General features: G+C 38.0%; 1 protein-coding gene across 3 annotated transcripts in view; it reads right to left on the reverse strand.

The window, feature by feature from the left end:
• The window catches only part of MYO16 (myosin XVI), a 695,568-nt gene that overhangs the window by 584,758 nt on the left and 94,020 nt on the right, over nt 1-16,790 (reverse strand). For 2 of the 3 annotated variants that reach the window (XM_074387448.1, XM_074387447.1), the window contains exon 2: nt 14,696-14,778. The exons of the other annotated variant lie outside the window; for it this stretch is intronic. The gene's annotated coding sequence lies outside the window, so the exon portion shown is untranslated. The remainder of the gene's footprint in view (nt 1-14,695; nt 14,779-16,790) is intronic. 3 annotated transcript variants of the gene reach the window in all.

Below are 16,790 nucleotides of genomic sequence, written 5' to 3' on the forward strand. Positions count from 1 at the left end.
TAGCATGGCTCAATATATCATTCTTTTTATACCGAATAATATTCAATTGTATGGATATACCACATTTTGTTTATTCCTTTCAGTAGATGAACATTTAGGTTGTTTCTAGGTCTTTTGCTGTTATGAAGAATCCTATGAATGTCCAGGTTTTTGTGCAGACATGTTTTCAGTTCTCCTGGGTCTCTACATAGGAGCAGAATTTTCAGTCTTTTAATAACACTACATTCAAAATTTTGCAGAACTGCCAAACTTTTCCAAAGGGGATGCACTATTCCACAATTCTACTACCAAGGTATTAGAGTTTCAATTCCTTTATATCTTTGTCAACACTTGTTATTATCTGAGTTACCTTTTATTTTAGCCAATTATGGGTATAAAGTTTATTTCATTGTAGGTTTGATTTAAATTTTCTTAATTATTAATGATTTTAATCACATTTTTCTCTCCTTATTGATCAATTGTTTATCTTGCTTGGAGACATACTTTTCACATCTTTTACCCTTTATTATTGAGCTGTTTGTCTTTATATTGTTGTATTACAAGAGTCACTTTAAATATTTAAGAAAAAATCCTTATCAGATATAAAATTTTCAAATATTTTCTCCCATTCTATTGTTTTTTCACTGTTCTGATGATGACCTATAAAACATAATCGTTATCAGTTTTAATGTAATTCAAATTATCATTTTTGTCACTGTGATTTTGGCACGATATATAAGAAACCATTGCCCAATCCAAGGTCACAAAGATTTACTCCTGTGTTGTAAGAATTTTATAATTATGGCACCTGCATTTAGTTCCATGGTCTATTATTTCATTAATTTGTATATACGGTATGAAGGATGGGTTCAACTTTATTCTTTTGCATATGGGTATTCAGTGGTTTCGACCCTTCTTTAACCATAGGATACTCATGGTTCACTTGTTAAAATTGATTGATCATGAATGTGTTAATTTCTGGACTCTTGGTTATATCCCATTGACTTATACATCCAGCCTTATGCCAGGATCACATTGTTTCGATTACTTTGTACCTTTGTAGTAATTTTGAAATTGGGATATACCAGTCTTACAATTTTGTTTTCTTTTTAAAGATAGTTTTTAGGAGTCTGGATATCTTGTATTTATGTGTTAATTCTAAGGTCAGATTGTCAATTTCCACAAAAAGTCCAGCTATAATTTTAATAAGGATTGCATTTTATCTGTAGGCCACTTTGGAGAAGCACTGCCATCTTTCCAGTATAATGTCTTTTAATCTATGGCAAACAATGCCTTTCTCTTCGAAGGGTTCTTTAATTTCTCTGAACAATAGTTTAACAGTTTTAAATGTACAAATCTTGTACTTGTCCTGTTAATTTATCCCTAAGACTTTATTCTTTTTGATGCTACTTGTATTTAGAATTTTTTTGGAAGTTCATTTTTGAGTTGTTCATTGCTGGTTTATAGAAACAAAACGGATTTTCGTGTGCTGATCTTCTATCCTGTAAACATTCAGAACTCATTTATTGGGTCTACATTTTATGTGGATTTCTTTCAATTCTCTATATGCACGATCATGTTATCTAAGAATAATTTTGCTTCTTAATTTTTAATCAAAATCACTTTTATTTCATTTTTTTGCATAAGTGCCCTGTCTACAATATTCAGTACATTATGAAATTGAAGTATTGAGGGCAGAGATCCTTGTCTTGTTCCTCGTCTCAGAAATAAAGTTTTATTAGGTTCAGGAATCTTCTTTCTGTTTCTCATTTATTGTGTGTTTTTATCATAAAAGGGAGTTATATTTTGTCAAATAATTTTTCTGAGTCTATCTACTGAGATGATCATTTGTAAACTTGTCATTTGTGATACTTTATCTATTGATATGATGTATTACTGTGATTTTCATGTCTTGGACCAACCTGACACTCCTCAGATAAGTCCAGCCTGGTCACATGCATAAATATTTCTCTTATGTTTCTGGAAAGGGTGTGCTAGCATTTTGTTAAATACTTTGTGTTTTATATTCATAAGGGACTTTTGCCTGTAGTTTCTATGGAATGTCTTTGGTCTTAGAACAAGGGCATGCCGGCTGCATGGTTGATTGGGAAGTGCCTTCCTCATCTATTATGACACTAAGTTTTGAAGGTGGCTTCTTACACATGAAAGGATAACTTCCATGAGCATAACCAGAAGGGCATGCTACCTACCTAGATATCAAGAAATAAAAGGAAGAGAGAAGTAAAGATAAATTTTAGAACGTCTTAAGCCTATCCATAATCGAGGACATATTTAGATACAATCACTCATTTGCATATTTCCAATGTTTTCACAGGCAGACAGAATGTCAAATCCAGAAAGATTATGTAGATTTCCCAGACACACAAATGAGCACTACCATATTCAGAAAACGCTGAATTCTTTTTTATATTTTAATTAAATTTAATTAAACTTTAGCCCTCGTAAGACAATGTGCCCAATTTGCTTTCTTGACCTTAAAGTGTGGCCATAATCAATCCCATCTTTCCAAGTCATAAACTTTATTTTACAAGTTCAGTTAGCTTTACTTGTCTCTTTCATCTCAGCTCCACTCCCTAAACACTACATCGTCTTCAAACATGAAGTGCTATTTCTTGCTTCAGAGTCTTTGTGTTGGACTAATCCCTTCTCCTTCTCCCGGCTACCTCTCCCCAAGTTGCATACTAGTTTAATTTCAAGACCTAGTTCTTGAAATAACTTTTCTTGGTTTATTTTCTCATTTAGCAGGGAAGGCAGGCTCTACTCACAGGGCAGCAAGAACGTGAACCAGATATCACTCCTGAGGAGTGACATTTCTCACCGTCTGAAAGGCAGAAATGGGAATGGGTTGTCGGAGGTCAGAGCCTACCCCTCCCAGTCTCACCCTGATCGATGGTGCCCCTTCCTCCAAGCCCTGTTTTGTGTAGTGCAGGGACTATCTCCACACCTGTCACTTTATAGTCTATTTATATATTTCCTCCTCGAGCGTCTCCTGTGAACTCCATTTGGGCAAGGACCATGTCTTATTTGACACTTTAACCCAGTCAGAGTATTTGGCACGTGTTAAATGCTAAATCAATAAATAGTTAGTGTTTTAGTATTTTTAAACCTGAAGGCACTTCTGTCAAGACTGCGCACACCATGGCTGGATCTGTCTTATTAGCCTCTACCACCCAAGCATGCTGTCTCCTGTAGAATCTTACATTTTCTTAAAATGATTAGCTTCAGCGAAACCTTGATTGAATGATATTGCTACTTTTTTTTCTAGTACCACCATCTTGTTCTTTTTTTGTTCCTTTTTTCTTGTTGAGGATTCCTTCTTTCCTTAACATTCACTAACGCGTTGAGCATGCAACACGCAAAACACAGGACTGTAAAGGCACATATGTTACAGTGATGTCCAGAGGAGCTGCAGAAGAGCCAACTAAATGAGCAAATAAAATGTTCGTCCCTTATCGGTAAACTAAAGCTAACAAGTGATTAAACTCCTTACACATACACACATGCATGCATGTATGTGTGAAGAGAGTAAAGTGTCTGCTTTATCAGCATATTACCTGCCTTCTATTTAGCTCATCTCAATATATAACTGGAACACGACATTCTGCAGAAAGAAGTTGATTCTGTTTTATGCTTCTTGCCTATTTTAAAAAATAACTCTTACGTCTAAATCCATCAGTTTAGAGCCACAGCTTCAATTCCTTTTTTTTTTTTTTTTTTTTTTTTTTTCAGTTTACAGGTTGGAGGAGCACAGCCAGCTGGCTTGTCTTCTCTGAGTCTCAATTTGCTTACCTGCCATGAGTCAGAAGATCATTTAACCGGACTAGTGTGGGACTGGGTAGTGGGAAAAGTTCAAACGGAATATCTGAGCCCATGATATGACAGATGTGACTTATCTTTTTAGAAATCACTAATTACTAACTCTATTTATGGACAAGCACCAACATTATTTCTTCTGGTTTTATATTCATCAAATGGTCTTTAAAAAGCTTTCTTCATATGTGAGTCTCTAAAGACTGTAGTGTTCAAATTTTATAAGGCTCTTGGTGAGGCAGATGGTAAAACATAAAAGTTGTTCTGATTTGAAATTGAATTGAATCCAATACTGGCTACATGTTATTTTTCTAGTAGCTCCAAATTAATTCCTTTTTCATTTGTTTCAGTGTGACTTCCAAGTTAGAATTTTTTTAAATAATTAATTTGATTCATTTTTTAAGGTCCTTTTGCCCTATTTTTATTGTGAGATAATGCAACTGAAAACGACAGACCAGGTCCACCACGCAGGTCTTTAAAACTAGAAGGCTGTCAGATCTGGCAATGCCATTGTCTCTTTCTATTTTATGTTGACTTACTCTTACTTATGGAAAGCTAAATTACATAAACTAAGCTCGCTGAAGTGATGCCTCACCTCTTTCAAATTTAGACAGAATACGTGACATTATTTTCAAAATGATATATGTGGTACCTAATGGATATTGTTAATTTTTAAAGTTCATATAAGAATCCATCATTCAAAACATTATGGCTTTTGCACCCACTGAAGACGTTCCCGTCATCTCTTTTATTACTATGAATCAACTTAACTTTTTACCAAAGCATCTGGAAATGAACTTCCAGTACACTTATCTATCCAGAGGAAAAAGAGCACTAATACAGACAAGCTGAAAGTGAAGGCAAAAGCACTTTTTTTTTTTTTTAACCATTCTGTAATTCTATCTACTCATTTCTCTCAGTGCCTCCTGTCTTCTGCCTCAAGGTCACCTCTTCCTTGTCAAGATAGCTCTTGGTCATTTGCTTATCAGAAACTCTGCCAGATTCAACAAAATACTGCAGCCAAGAATAAAGCAAATATAAGAAGGAGGATTTACTATAAACAGCAGTGTAAATGTGGCTGAACTTAAAATGCTTGTATAACTTCGACATCACACGCTTCCTTCAGCACCCTTACATGCCATGTGAAATGTTTTGTAGAGTAACACTGTGCTCTATGCTTCTTCATAAGCCAAGGCCGGGGCTTGTCATTCTAGTTCACCAGAGGAACCAACATTCAGGAAGATTTCAACAAGGGAAGAGTACCTTTGCCCACAGAGCACTCCAGGTCCCAAATAATTTGAAGGACAGCTCAAGAAAAAGTTTCTAGTGCAGCATAATCATTAAAAAAGAGTCCGGCCGGGCGCGGTGGCTCAAGCCTGTAATCCCAGCACTTTGGGAGGCCGAGGCGGGTGGATCATGAGGTCAAGAGATCGAGACCATCCTGGTCAACATGGTGAAACCCCGTCTCTACTAAAAATACAAAATATTAGCTGGGCATGGTGGCGCGTGCCTGTAATCCCAGCTACTCAGGAGGCTGAGGCAGGAGAATTGCCTGAACCCAGGAGGCGGAGGTTGCAGTGAGCCGAGATCATGCCATTGCACTCCAGCCTGGGTAACAAGAGTGAAACTCAGTCTCAAAAAAAAAAAAAAAAAAAAAAAAGAGTCCAAGAGAGAAAATGGCTGAGGTAGACATAGGTTAGAAAATTTAAGCAATTTCACAGAAAGGCCTTAATGGAGCGCGCATAGTACATTCTGACTATGTGTGTGCTGGTCTGGTCCCTGTGTTAGTCTTTATGTGCTCTCCCTCTTTTAATCCTTGCCACATCTTCACCCTACAAACTTCATACTACTACTGTTAGTCCCATTTTACAGATGGACAAACAATGTCTAGAGAGGTGACTGTCCAGGTTGAAGAAAGAGTAAGCCTGCATACCCATTTCAGGTATAACAATCAGTCAGTCCCAGAGCTTCACACGAACTTTATTCTGCTTGTTCCTAAATAATTTCCTGTTTCTCCTATAAAGGAGAAGGTCTGACACTTTCCTTCTGAGCCCTGTATTTTCCTCCCCAGCACTCCTTCAAGTGTGCAGCCTTTCAGATGCCTGGTAGTGGTGCTCATTCCAGCCAATCCATTTATGCAGGGCCATGCCATGAGGTTTTTACTCAAATGAGTATCTTCTTAGAGTGTCTATCTTCAGCCTTACATTATTCTACAAATGGTAGGACCATCATGACCTATATTAAACACAGAAAGGATCTGTGTCAGATTCAGTTCAGATAAATAAATCTATCATCTATCTATATATAATTAACTTTTATTTTTAATTTTTTTTTAAATTTAAGACAAAGAAGCAGAAATGGCATTTCCACCCTATCAAGCACAGCTGAGTCTCGGTTTCTGCAGTGCTGGTGCTGCCAACGTCCTTCTGTGATCTCCCTCTAGTGTCTTTCATTCAGTACTACATTTACTCATCCGTTTAATGACTTCAAAATTGTTCCATCATTCATTCACTTGGCTGATATCATTGAGCACCTGTTTTGGGCTGGTGTATGTGCCATGAACAGAACAGACCTAGGCCCTCCCCTTGTGGGAATCACCATCTAGAGGAAGGCTAAGCATTAAGGAAACACGGTGGCCCAGGGGCCTGAGAGCGCTCCTCCCATCTTCCCTTTTTCTGCAGCCCGTTTCTAGCCCTTTCTCACCAGTGCAAAGCCTGCAGCTTCAGCTGTATGTGATACAGAGTAAGACAGGCTGGGCAGATCAAAGAGAAAGAAAAGGAGAAGGCCATGAGAAGAATGAGGAGGAACCTTCCAGGGACTCCATAGCTTCACGGGCTGGCCTGCAGAGGAGCTTGAGTTGTTGGCTAGTGAGAGGTGTTGAACCTGCCTATGGAAAATAAGGCAGCGAGGAAGACAGATTGTGAAGAGTGTCGCTGGGGTCACACATTGGGTCCCTTTCAATGTCCTTCAAGAAATGAAGGCTAAAAATTTCTTTTACATTGATTTTGGTAACAAAGATATACTTTCAAAAATATCATTGTACAGTAGCTCACACCCATAATCCCTGCACTTTGGGAGGCCGAGGAGGGCGGATCACCTGAGGTTGGGAGTTTGAGACCATCCTGGCTAATATGGTGACCCAGTCTTCACTAAAAATACAAAAAATTAGCCAGGCCTGGTGGTGCATGCCTGTAATTCTAGCTACTCAGGAGGCTGAGGCAGGAGAATTGCTTGAACCTGGGAGGCAGAGGTTGTAGTGAGCCAGGATCATGCCACCACACTCTAGCCTAGATGACAGAGTGAGACTCTGCCTCAAAAAAAAAAAAATCAATTTTGGTTAAATTAGTTCAGATATTTATTTGGTTATGCACAGATATATATGCATTTATGTGTGTGTGTATTTATTATGTTTAATGTGTATATAGCATTTGTGAAAATGCCATGAAAGTCAGGAATAGATTATGATGAAAGCGAAGAATGGGAAAGGGGTAATTTAGCAGTTGGGGTGGGAGGGAGGGTTCTGGCCAGGTTTGATGAGGAGGCTTTAAGATGAGGTGTGCATGACGAATCAGCATTAGTTAGGGGAAGGCTCCTAAGCAGTGTGTGCAGCATGGGCCACTCATATATAATGGCAAATTATTAGTAGAGGAACCAAGAAAACACCCACGTAGCTACAGGGGAGCAGGGAAAAGGCAGAGGCCATGCCACCGGGAGCTACAAAGGCTGGATAACAGGCTCCTGATGCATGCAGCAAAGGTCACATTTAGATGCCACCCTAGGCCTATGTGCATGACTGAAATGATCATGTGAAGCTTCCAAAGCAATGATAGAAACTAAAATCAGAGTTCCCAGAAATCTGCAAAACTGAAAGTGATAATTATTGATCGTTAGAATTACAAAGTGCTGTGGGAAAGAGATCCCGACTAGCTGAGAAAATCAAGGGAAGCTTGATGATGTTTACACTGCCTATTTTTAATATAAGCAGTTTTTAGACATGCTGAGATTGAGCTGAGGGAGAGCACTATAAGATCAGAATTACAGGGAAAGACACAAGAGAGAAGGGAGGGGTGAAACCCTAAGAGGACAACCAGTAGTTAAGGTTTAGCAGAAGCATGGCAGCTGGAAGGACTGTAAAGGGTGAGAAGGTACATAGCGCTCTTGTGTTATTGGCTGGCTTTGGAGAAAGTGTGAGCACACTGAGTTCAGTCCCAAAAAGCTCCACAAGAGGCAGTGGAGGTATGGGGGTTCCTTTCTTTCTATACCAACACTACCACTCTAAGAGTCTGGGAGCAAGTATATGTATCAGTTTGTTATTTACTGTGTTAGTTCATTTTCATGCTGCTAGGAAAACATACCTGAGACTGGGGAATTTATAAAGGAAAGAGGTTTAATTGACTCACAGTTCTGCATGACTAGGAAGGCCTCAGGAAACATACAGTCATGGAAAAAGTGGAAGAAAACATGTCCTTCTTCATATGGCACAGGAGAAGTGCTGAGATAAGTGGGGAAATCCCTTTAAAAAACCATTAGATCTTATAACTCATTCACTATCATGAGAATAGCATAGGAGAACCACCCCTATGATATAATCACCTCCCACATGGTCCCTCCCATGTTACGTGGGGATTACAATTCAGGTTACAATTCAAGATGAGATTTGGGTAGGGAAACAAAGCCAGATCATATGATTCTGTCCCTGACCCCTGCCAAATCTCATATTTCTAACATTTCAAAACATAATTATGCTTTCCCAACAGTTCTCCAGTGTCTAAACTCATTCCAGCATTAACCCAAAAGTCCAAGCCCAAAGTCTCAACCAAGACAAGGCAAGTCCCTTCTACCTATGAGCCTGTAAAACTGAAAGCAAGTTAGTTACTTCCTAGATGTCGTAGGGATACAGGCATTGAATAAGTACACCAGTTCCAAATGGGAAAAATGAGCCGAAACAAAGGGGCTACAGGCCTCGTGCAATTTGAGTCTAACAGGGCAATCATTAAACTTCAAAGTTCCAAAATGATCTCCTTTGATTCCATGTCTCACATCCAGGTCATGCTGATGCAAGAGGCAGACTTCCAGGTACTTGGGCAGCTCCATCCCTGTGGCTTTGCAGGGTACAGCTTCATGTACCCTGCTTTCATGGGTTGGCATTGAGTGTTTCTTTTCCAGGTTCACAGTGCAAGCTGTCAGTGGATCTACCATTCTGGGGTCTGGAGGATTGTGGCCCTCTTCTCATAGCTCCACTAGGAGTGGGGACTCTGTGTGGGGGCTAAAACCCCGTATTTCCCTTCTACACTTTCCTAGCAGAGGTTCTCCATTAGGGCTCCACCCCTGCAGCAGACTTCTACCTGGACATCCAGGCGTTTCCATACATCCTCTGAAATCTAGGTGGACGCTCCCAAAACTCAATTCTTGACTTCTGTCTACCCAACATCATGTGGAAGCTGCCAAGGCTTGGGACTTTCACCCTCTGAAACAATGGCCTAAACTGTACCTTGGCTTTTACCCATGGCTGGAGCTGAAGCAGCTGGGACACTTGGTAACATGTCCTGGGCCTACCCACAAAACCATTTTTCTCTCCTAGGCCTCTTAGCCTGTAATGAGAGGAGCTGAGAAGGTCTCTGACATGCCTTGAAGACAAATTACCCATTGTCTTGGTGATTAACATTTGGCTCCTCATTACCTACACACATTTCTGCAGCAGACTTGAATTTCTCTAGAAAACAGATTTTGCTTTTCTATCACATCATTAGGCTGCAACTTTTCCAAGCTTTTATCCTCTGCTTCCCCTTTTAAACATAAGTGCCAATTTCAGATAATCTATCTCAAGTTCAAGTTCCACAGATCTCTAGGGCAGGGGGAAAATGCCATCAGTCTCCTTGCTAAAGCGTAGCAAGAGTGACCTTTGCTCCAGTTTCCAAGAAGTTCCTCATCTGCATCTGAGAGTACCTCAGCCTGGACTTTATTGTCATATCACTATCAGAATTTTGGTCAGAACTATTCAATAAGTCCCTATGAAGTTCCAGATTTTTTCACATTTTCCTGTCTTTTTCTTAGCCTTCCCAACAGTTTCAACCTTTGCCTGTTACCCAGTTCCAAGGTCACTTCCATATTTTTAGTTATCTTGATAGCCCCACCACCCTGGTATCAATTTACTATATTAGTTCATTTTCATGCTACTTGAAGAAATACCCAAAAGTGGGAAATTTATAAAGGAAAGAGGTTCAATTAACTCACAGTTCTGCATGGCTAGGGAGGCCACAGAAAACTTACAATCATGGCAGAAGGGGAAGCAAACAAGTCCTTCTTCACATGGTGGCAGGTGAGATAAGTGCAAAGTGAAGGAGTAGTAGCCCCTTATAAAATCATCAATCTCATGAGAACTCACCCACTATCACGAGAACAGCATGGGGGAACCGCCCGCCTGATCCAATCACATCCCATGTGTACCCTTGCCCAAAATGTGGTGATTATAATTTGGATTACAATTCAAGATGAGATTTGGATGGGGACACAGAGTCAGACCACATCAGTACCCTAAAACATTGCAGGGTACTTGGACATTGGAAGGGATTTTTTTCATATGGAGCAAATCAGATGATGAATATTCCTGTAAGATAAGCAAAGATAGATTACTAAGACTGACTCTTTAAAAGCAGAAGTAATTATATTCTTGGCACTCATGGCTATATTTAGGTTTCCAGTATAGTTCTTTCACAGGAGTCCATATTATGTCTAAGAGTCAGTCCTTTAAGAAATGATCATATATAACTGAACAAGCATATAACTGTGATGCAGGACTATGATAAAGGATAGAAGGGCTTTGCTTATTATCAAAACCCATTGTCACTACCAGATATGGATTGTTTCCCACAGAACACTCCAATGGTAATTCCTGAAAAAGTAGAAATGGATACACACGGATAGAACATTTCAAATGTACATAATCCTGCTGGGACATTCCAAATCCATTCATCCATCTAGACAACCACCAATCCATCCATCCATCTATGCATCCAAACATTTATTCAATAACATATTACCCATTGCCATGAACTGTGCAGAGGTACGCAAGTGGAAAAACAGACATTGTGCCTGCCCTCCAAGGCTGACAATGTAGTGAGAAAAACAGAAACACAGTTGCAATTAAGTTGGTAAGTGCTTATTTAAAATCCTTCCATAAAATAAAAATCAGCTAATGAAATATTCATCAAAATCAGAAAAATCAAGTATTAAACTAAAATTTATATAGAAAAGTTCAGACTCTAGGACCTAAACTTATACATTAAAGATGACTTCAATAATTCAAAACTTTAAGTCAACTTCAATGTTAATATTTGAGGTAGTATTGTCAAGAATTTCTTCACTAGCATCTCAGCTTTGCCTTGATTATTCTGCTAGTTCTTTTGTGCTATTACCATTGCAATAAATGGCCCCATTCACTCACTATGATTTTTGTCCATACTTTGCTAAACGTTACTTCATTTCCCTGGTCTCACTAATACATTCTTTCTTACAAGTCACTATTTTAGTCCTTGCCTGGCCTTCCCAAAAGGGAGTTTCAGATTTAGTTCCTTGGCGCAGGGATGTCTTTTTCACCAAGATATCTTAGTATGTCTCACTAGGTTATACACAGTATAGGCACTGATACAGTCTGGCTCTGTATCCCCATCCAACTCTCATCTTAAATTGCTACCCAAATTATAATCCCCACTGTTGGGGAAGGGACCTCAGGAGGAGTAATTAGTCATGGGGGTAGTTCACCCATGCTGTTCTTGTGATAGTGAGTTCTTATGTGATCTGATGGTTTTAGGAGGGGCTCTTCCTCCTTCACTTTGCATTTCTCTTGCCTGCCCAAGGCCATGTTTGCTTCCCCTTCTGCCATGATTGTAAGGTTCCTGAGGCCTCCGCAGCCATGCAGAACTGTGCATCAATTAAGTCTCTTTTCTTTATAAATTACCCAGTCCCAGGTATTTATTTGTAGCAGTGTAATAACAGACTAATACAAGGTACTCAATATATTTATTGAATGTATTTGTTATAGATCAAGAATCACTAGCGTTTAAGAAAAAAAGATTTGGAAAAGAATAAGCTATTAAGGCTTGACTCAGAGACAAGAAAATAGCATAAGCATATGTGTTAGCTGTAACAAGATGATTTATTGACCTTCCTTTGTTCATTTAAGCTGGTACAAACATAGCCATCAAACTACTAAATATAGCAAAATATAGATAGTGCTGTAAGTCAAAAAATAAGCCATTCAAATGAACTTGCAGTGACAGACAACTAACAAGTTCATCCAAGAAGTTAATCACATGAATTGAAAGCAAAAAAGAAGCTTAAATTTAAAATGTAAAGACAATGACCTATCCAAAAATCAAAAGTTATCATTAGATAATATAAATGTTATTTCAAAGATTCAACATCTAAAATCATAAAAAAACAAAGTTGTATATGAAGTTGATGAATAACCTATTTCAGATTAAGCCCATGAATTTTTCCCACCTTTGGTTCAATTTAGAAATATGCTAAATCTAATTTTAGAGCCAATTAACAATTCAAAACACACGCATTATCTCTATTAGGAAAAGTAGTCAATTTAATGCCTCCTAGATTGATGACAACATTGTAAGATAATATAAATATGTCCAGGGTTTTCCTAATTAACAAAACTGGCTGTTTCTTCTATCTTTTCATCCCCAACACAATCATGACACACATCAAATCTAATTCTCTGCTGGTTTTTAGGTGAGATACATGTTTCATGAATTCTCAGGATACTCCCTTGGAATATATTTTTTAAAACAAAGAGCAAATCCTTGGTTATTTATTTTAGAGTCTGAGTCTAAGTCCTCTTTTATTCTATACATTTCAATAGACTCATTATTTCACTTCAAACCATATACTGCATAACCAGGGCTTACATGGAAACTGGACATTTTTCCAGGTTCTTTCTCCAGGAATGTTCCCTCAATTCAGGATATGTTTTCTATACCTGTTCCTCTACTTCATAGCAGGTGTTACAGTTTCTCTTGTTTTGCCTTCAAATTCAGTAGAAACTTTTTAGTCAATAAGAGAAAGCTGCAGGAGTAGAGACGGAAAATGGATTCCATTGGTGGTAGTTTCGAAATGAAGGTTCTTCTACAAATAGTGAACTATTTTCTGGAGTGAAAATATTCCTCAGTATTGTTCAGAATATTGCAGGGCCAAACTACCACTTCCAATGTAGCCTTATTTAATATTTCAAAGTCAAGACAGATTGATTTCTCAAAAGCAAGGCCCTAGGCCACAGTTACAGCATGACATGTAATTTTTCCCCAATTTTGTTACATTTTAATGTTTTCAGTTATTAGTGACATGTTCTATACTAGGCTAATTTTCAAAAAATTCCCTTGGAAGAAGGAATTAAATTACTGTCAAAACATCTTCAAACCTCTTACCAATGTCTTAAAAATCTATACATGTTCTTTTAAGGTTGCAATTTTATAGAAAATGACTACCAAAGAGTGCATCAAAGAGGCAAGAGTTAAGGAAAGGAAAAACAGGCTACAAAGAACCAAAGGGGCAAGAGGTCTACATCCTATAAAAACTGATGAAATGCTGTATGCCTGTGCAGGTAGTGCCTCAGTCAGTTCAGGCAGCTAAAAGAGAATGCCTCAGGCCATGTGGCTAAAATCACAGACAAGTACTTCTCAGAGTTACGAGGCTGTAAAGTCCAGGATCAAGGCACTGGCAGACCTGAAGTCTGGTGGTGGCATTCTTCCTGGGCTATATTTTCACCATATTTTCACACGACAATGAGAGAGAGAAAAAAAACTCTAGTATGTGTTCTTATAAGGGCACTAATCCCATCATGAGGGCCCCACCATTGTAACTTCCTCACCTCCCAACAGCCCCACTTCCTAATACAATCACACTGGGGATCTGGGTTCAACTATGAATTTGGTTGAGTCACATTGAGTCCACAGCAGGTCAAAAGAATCGAGAGCACCAATTGCAAAGTCACATTCTCCCAAACTGAGAGGCCCGAGGAATAGCTGCAGTTTCCTGAATGTGTTGGTAAACTGCCTCAAGACAACATAAAAGCCAAATAACCAAACACTCAGCAGTGTTTACCTATTGCCTACCTTGCCTTATTCCAAATACAAGGACTAGAAATACAAAAATGTAGGTTCAGGGTGGGTTGGAAGTTGGGACAAAGGTCTGGGATGCAGGTGAATGTGCATAGCCTCTGGGTCCCTAGGATTGTTTAATAACTTCTTTGGGCACAGCCTCCTCATATACACTGCATGGAAGAATTTGGAATCATCTTGAAATTTGAAACCAAATTACTATACTGTCATATTAAAAAATAAATAAATTAGCCCCTAATCTGAGTTTTAGCTGACAATCTGATTTATAGTTCTTTAAGCAGAGAATAATTAATTTGGTATTCCTCTTGGTTTCCTTTGCATACAATTTATATATATATATATATATATATATATATATATATATATATATATATGTGTGTGTGTGTGTGTGTGTGTGTGTGTGTGATTTAAAATTATGTTCCTTCTTATTTTTTAAAAAAATTATTGGGTTGGAACCTATTAAGGTTCAAATAATTACTCTGTTGGTGGTGTATAGCTAAAATAAATAATAGGAAATTCTCTAACAGGTTTTAGGAAGCTTTCCAATTTTCCACTTTTTTACAACACAGTCCAAATTCATCAAATACTAGATGTTACTTTCAAAAGCTTAAAATTCAGTTGCGGTGCTCCATGGGACACACATCTGCAAAGGGAAACGGGGCATTGAATGAAGCACACATCCACAGTGAGCTCTGTCTACCTCATAAAAAATGTGGTTCCTTTGTAAGGCTTTTATATGTGTCAAAATACCCTACCTGCCGAGTTCAAAGCCACACAAGAAGCCCTCAAGTAGAAAGGAATTGGGATGATTTTTTTCTCTCTCTCTTCATATTTCTTTCTGCAAAATAAAATTTAAAAAATCTTCATGAGGAAAAGTGGTATAAAAATAATGCCATTTTCAATAAGACCTGCTGGAAAATATAAAGTTGAAAAGGCTTATTTACTTACAAAAATCCATAGTAAAATAAATGGTTGTCATTTAAGGCAAGACTGTTATCACTAATAAAGGTCTGTTATGGGCTACATTTACTAAATTTTGCAAAAGCAACCATAAAATGAAAGAAAAAATAGTGTTCCTGTTCATATCATGGTTGCTAAGTTTCAAAGTATTTATACTTCAAAGTCTAGAATGTCTAACAGAAAGTTAAATCGTTCAGTCATGACACTAGCTCTAGGGTATGGTTTTCCCCGCCATTTATCTTTTGTCTTGTAGTTTTGTTTCTCTCCTAGGGAACTATTTTTAAATGTAGTAAATTCTGTAGTAGTAAAAATTTCCAGAGATGATTGACGAAACTTAAGGTCTTCTGAATGTATACAGGTCAACAGCAGCAGCATTAATAATACAATGTTAACAAAGGAAAGTTACTGTCTTCTTACCAGTTACTAGACACAATGCTAAGCACCTTTGATGCATTGTGTTATTCAATGCTCACAGCTCTGTGTGGTAGGTAAAATGTTGTAATTACCCACATTTCATACAAGGAGGCTACAACTTAGAGAGAAGCTCAGCAAATTAAGCAATGCCAATGATCAGTAAATAACAGAGCCAAAGTACAAATGCAGTTTTGTCTGACATAATTAGAAACTCTTGAACAACTTTTGTTCATCAATTTCCCCCTACCCTTACACTCTCTCAGGGAAATGTTGCCAAAAGTTTTGCATCAGAATCAGAGTCCAAGAAAATGTGATCTTAAAAAGTCAAGGATTAGGGTAAATAGGAGTAATTAGAGAGGTACTGCTGACTTTTTTCATCTGAATAATTTTGTTTGTACAAATAAGTCCAGGGGGTGTGTCTAAAAATACAATGGATGATTGTGCAAATGGATGGCCAAATTACTGGACATGGAATTGAAGAAAATTTCCCCAAACTTTACATAAAGTCTGCTATGCTCAGAAATGGCCTTTGTGAATGGATTTTCTGTTGTTTACTTTTCTTTCCATCCCTGTTCAAGGGTCCAAAGAAAGGGCCTCATTTCATCTCTGAACTCTCTCCACCCAAAACTGGGAAAGCATGTGAGTTTTGTAAGACAAACAGAAAATTATAGTAATTGGTGGAGGAGTAATTTAGAGCCAAAAGGAACCATAAAAAATTTTAGCTCCCTAGGAATTCACAGAAACCTCACAGTGGGCATTTGATTTTGTGTGTGTGTGTGTGTGTGTGTGAGTGTGTGTGTGTGTGTGTGTGTGTGTGTGCCATTGAGTAGCATTTGAGATAGCTCTACTTCTTCACTGATGTCAAACATAGGAATGGAGTGCTGCAATCCAGACACTCTTCCATGTGGTATACATGGCCTTCTTAGCTATAAGCAGACTGTGACCTGTGACCAATACTTGAATTATAAAGTGACAGCCTAGACTGAACACAATCTTTATTTTCCCAAGATATTAGGGAAAAAAGAGTACCTATACAAGGAGAAATAAACCACAGGTAATTTTGTTCAGTACTCCAGTTGTTCAAACACAGATTTCTTGTACTTGATCTCAATCAAAGCAGTTTTATGTTCCAATGAATAAAAACGGAATGAGTGGAGATCATACTTATCTCTACAAATCATGTAAGTTCTCAGGACAACATTGCCCTGAGAAGGTGTAAGAGTAGGGGGGATTTGATGAACAAAGGTTGTTTAAGAGTTTCTGATTATGTGAAACAAAACTACCTATTTCACAATTAAAACTTTTTTTCTATGAATCAGCAAGTCCAGTAACAGAAAATGAACACTTTCAACTCATATTTTTGACAGTAGCAGCTAAAAGACAAACAAAACAAAAAGCCTCAACCTATCACTTGAATAACAACCTTTAAAAATATTGTTCTACCATGGAAAGACAATTCGGTTTGGTTTGTTATGT

Source organism: Saimiri boliviensis, chromosome 16 (assembly GCF_048565385.1).
Source record: "Saimiri boliviensis isolate mSaiBol1 chromosome 16, mSaiBol1.pri, whole genome shotgun sequence".
Lineage (NCBI taxonomy): Eukaryota > Metazoa > Chordata > Mammalia > Primates > Cebidae > Saimiri > Saimiri boliviensis.